At 37.2% G+C, this 5035-nt stretch overlaps 1 pseudogene; it reads left to right on the forward strand.

Moving 5' to 3' along the window:
• The first annotated feature begins 2366 nt into the window (after positions 1–2366).
• On the forward strand, positions 2367–4414 carry LOC110925622 (annotated as a pseudogene).
• The last annotated feature ends 621 nt before the right edge of the window (positions 4415–5035 follow it).

Here is a 5035-nt window from a genome sequence, read left to right on the forward strand (position 1 = left end):
CTAATGTTGAAAAGTTTGACGAATCAAGAGATCTGATCAAGAGAATTAGAGAGAGGATAGAGTCAGATTGAGATTCTAAGAGAGAGTAGAAGAGAGAAGGTTCAAGAGGATGCCTACAGTGTCAGATACTTTGGAAAGAGCATGAAGACTGATCAAGAGTGAAGACTTGTAATACTGAAGACTCGACACTGAAGACTCGTCAACATCCAAGGGGGAGTCTGTTGGTGCATATGTCTGTCGACTTCGTCTTGTATCGAGTCTTGTAACTAGAATGATATGCTAGGACACGTAGTACGGGGAAAACGGGAAACTGAGCCGAACCAGCAGTTTCACACGAAGTGGCTAGCCTATATATATGTGTCTTGTCATTACATTTGTAGAACTTGGAGGTGTGTGTGATTCCGGTAGCGAAGCTCTGACGAAGTGTCTCCAGCCCGTGTATCTTTGTCAAATCAATACAAGAGACAGTTAAATTGATACTATGTGCATATCAAGCTGAATGAAGATCAAATCAATGAATTCTTCCTCTGATTTGGTCAAGAACTCTTCTGATCGACTCGTTTAGATCGATTCAACGATCCTTTCAGCTACACTTCCAAGGTCAAATACTGTCTGTAAAAATATATATGAACTACCATTACTCACATAAAAAATTCATATATCCGCAAACTTCAAATCGAGCCGGGGGTCTCATTGGAAGCAATCTCTCTATTCCTACGGGGTAGACGCAAGGCTGTCTACATCTTACCCTCCTCACATCCTACCTTAACTTTGATATTGATGGAATTTACTGGGTATGATGATGATGATATCCGCAAACTCCAATCCCTCTTTCCCCTTCATGGAAACAACTCATTTGTAAAAAAAGGGAAATTTTACATTTAAAAGACATTAATATTCTGCACTAAAAAAATTAGGCCTACTGTGTTTCGTAGGGGTTAGGCTAGCCAACAATCGAAAAGCCTTCTCAAAATAACACAGAAAATGTAGTAGAAATTTTAAGTAGTAAAATATATTTCAAGTTTCTTCCATCATTTTATAGCATTTCTTTTCAAGTTTGTCTTGAAACATGGAGGATGTATAAACATTTCATATCACAAAAATACGGTAAAATTTAAATAGTATATTTTAAAGTGAAATATCATGAATGACAGTGACTAATCATTTATCATTGTCAAACTTTTAACATAAGTATTCATTTAACCGCACATCCAATCACCTCTTTTAATATGAGCTAGTGGTATTTAACCGAACACGAGCATCACTGCCCGCCACAACCTACCACCGCCACTTCGACCACCGCTGCGATCCATCGCCGCCATTGACTACCGCCACCCATCGCCAATTTTATTCCTTCTTCTTTTCCTGCCCATCAAACACTACAAGGTAATGATTTATTCCGTTCCAACATGGTAATCAAACAAGACCATGGAATGGAATGGAATGGAATGATCCATTTCATTCCTTTGTCCATTCCATTACCTCGTTCATTCCATTCTCTCGTCCATTCCATTACCCCATACCAGACAGACCCTAATTTGATAGAGCATGAATATAGTATGTTTTATATGTGAAAAGCTAATGGTGGATAGGATCTAGTGAGCTTTTGACAGATTTTTTTTTTTAATTTTTAAAATAAGGGAAAAGTTGATGGATGCCATAAGAATGCTTTAGAAATGAAATCTACATTCTAATTTCATTCTATAAAGCAAAAATTAATGTTGTAAAAGTGGTTGAATTTTAGGGACAAAAAAACCGAATCGATTAACCGAAAACTGATTGGTTAATAAAATAGATAATGATTTCGGTTTCGCTTAAGGCTAATAATTGAACCGAAGTGAACCGTACACACCCCTGACAGTGTTTATGTTTTCCGCCGCCTCACACAAACACCTTTCTAGCATCTAAAACGTATATTCATTCAACATAACTTCAAAAATGAAATTTATTTATACGAATACAAGTTGTTTGTAATTCTATTCTATTTGTTTTGCGGATTAAGAGAAGTACAATAGAATCATCCTACTCAAAATAACTCAGGTTAAACACTGAATCGTTATTTTAATAGTATCCATAAATATTCATATTCATATTTTTATTTATGAAATCTCAAAAACCAACAAACAAAAGAATTTTGAGTGCCAATTATAACGACCCCACATACTTAATTTCTACATATTGATAGAAATAGATGATAAACTCAACTGACCTACCAATTATATCCGTATATAAGGTAATCCATATATCGATGTCCACGTAGTAACGAGTCCTTATCATGTAGAAACCAAAATGAACTAAATGACTACAAGTATATGGTCACAATTTGCCAATTAAGCACTAATTTGCAATCTTTCAACACAAACAAACCGTAGCGCTCTCACGGATCTTTTCAATCTGCAAGATAATTACACACTTATTCTTGAAACTTTTGCCATAATTCATGAGTCCTTATTATGAAGAAAGTGAAATGAAATCAACGACTATAAGTAGTATGCTAGCAGTTTGTCAATTAAGCACCAATTTGCAATCTTTCAATACAAACAAACCAATAGCTGCCTCATGGATCTTTCCAATCTGCAAGATAATTACAAACTTATTCTTGAAACTTTTGCCATAATTCTGGTCCTCTACTGCTTATCATTCTTGTACAAAACCACTACTAATCCACCCGAAGCAAGTGGTGCATGGCCTATAATAGGCCACTACAAATTTTTAGTGGTTCTGATCTTCCCCATGTACCCTTGTCATCCATGGCTGACCAATATGGGCCCATCTTCACCGTCCGGCTTGGTGTACGCAAGGCCTTGGTGGTGAGTAGTTGGGATATAGTTAAGGACATTTTTACCACCCATGATTTGATTGTTTCCAACCGTCCGAATTACATCGCTACCAAGATTTTGGGACATAATGGTGCCTTTTTTTCATTCGCTCCATATGGTCCATATTGGCGTGGAATACGTAAAATCATCTCCCAAGAGGTTCTGTCTAAAAGTCGACTTGAGAAGCTTAATCATCTTCAAGTCTTTGAACTAGAAAACTCGATTAAAAACATTCATGAGCTTTGGAGGGAGAAGAGAGACGAGCAAGGGAAAATGCTGGTGGAAATGAAGAAATGGTTTGGGGAGTTGAATATGAATATAATGGTTAAAGTGGTTGTTGGAAAACGGTACAATGGAGGTAATGGTGAAAATGAGGAGGAGATGAGGAGTTATGGAGAAGTCATAAGTGAGTGGTTTCAGTACTTGTGACAATTTTTGGTAGCTGATGCTCTTCCTTTTCTAGATTGGTTGGATTTGGGCGGATATAAAAAGATAATGAAACGAGTTGCAAGGGAGCTTGATTACATAGTCGGGAAATGGCTAGAGGAGCATCGCCGGAAAAGTTCTTTTGACAATGTTAAAGAGGAAAACGACTTCATGGATGTTTTGATCCAAGTGGTAGAAGATGATGATGTAGCGGGTTACAATGCTGATACCATCATTAAAGCCACATCTGCGGTGCGAACGACTTTGCACTTCTTAATATCTATCCCAGATATATAACTCAAATTTCTTGATTATATATATAATATTCATAATTATATCTAGTTACCCTTTTTCAGACTCTTATTGCTGGTGGCTCGGATACAACTACGGTCATGCTAACGTGGACACTCTCGTTACTGCTAAACAATCCCTACGCTCTAAGAAAAGCTCAAGAAGAACTAGACATGCAAGTGGGACATGATAGACAAGTAAATGAATCAGATATCAAGAATTTGTGCTACCTCCATGCTATAGTAAAAGAAACTTTGCGACTCTACCCTGCCACATTCTTAAACGCTACCAGAGTATGTACCAAAGATTGCACCATAGCCGGCTACCATGTCCCAAAAGGCACGTGGCTTATAGTTAACACGTGGAAGCTCCACCGTGATCCAAATATATGGCAAGACCCATGCGAGTTTAGACCAGAGAGGTTTCTATCCCCAAACCAAAGGGGTGTAGATGTAATAGGGACGGATTTTGAGATGATACCTTTTGGGGCGGGGAGAAGGCGTTGTCCTGGAATTGGTTTGGCATGTCAAACGTTACATATGGTTTTAGCCACTTTGCTACACAACTTTGATATTTCAACTCCAAATGGTGAACCTGTTGATATGAGCGCGACTGCTGGACTCACAAACGCCAAGGCAACTCCGCTGGAAGTCCTAATTTCCCCACGCTTGCATGCAACAATAGATGCATGAACATGTACACATATATAAAGGCAGTGCTGAATTTGGTGTGGTACATTGTGCCTTGTTTGTTATATCATTTTGTACTTCTTTTAAACTATGTAAGGAAATCGTATTGTATTGTTTAAAAACTTCAAATTTCATGTAGTAATGCAAGTCGTTCAAGACTTTGCTACATAGCGTTAAGCCTTCGAAGCCATTGATGCTATATTATGACAAATAGATGAAAATCTTTCACTTTTTAAACATCGTATTCGTATGTTTATTTACAAAACGACTAATAATAATATAATAAGTAATTCTGGGTTATGTAATAAACATCGTATTCGTATATTTATTTACAAAACGACTAATAATATAATAAGTAATTCAGGGTTATGTAATTTTGGGTTAGACATTAGCGGCAACCACCAAGCGCCCTTTCGCTCTAAAGATCTTCACTTTTCCTTTAATAAAGTATATGGATGGTCCATTTGGTTTGCACTTTCTAACAAATTTAGTCCCTAGTTCTAGTTTGGACATGCTAAAACCATTAGATTTGTTGGTTGAGACTAAGGGGCTGTTTGGTAGACTCTTAATGACCATTCAGATGCTACCTCTTAACGGTTTAAAACCTCTGAATGAATAAGAGGTAACCTCAAGTCTGAATGGTTAAGTGGTAACCTCCGAATGGTAAATCATCACATGTCATATTCTTCTATCTTCTCATTGGTAAAATTCTTAATGGTTCCATTAAGAGGTAGCCTCTTAATGACTATTCAGAACGCGTTATAAAGTACAAGCCACATGACCATCTGTGTAGTTTTGAAAAACATGCAA

The sequence above is a fragment of the Helianthus annuus genome, chromosome 4 (genome assembly GCF_002127325.2).
Source record: "Helianthus annuus cultivar XRQ/B chromosome 4, HanXRQr2.0-SUNRISE, whole genome shotgun sequence".
Lineage (NCBI taxonomy): Eukaryota > Viridiplantae > Streptophyta > Magnoliopsida > Asterales > Asteraceae > Helianthus > Helianthus annuus.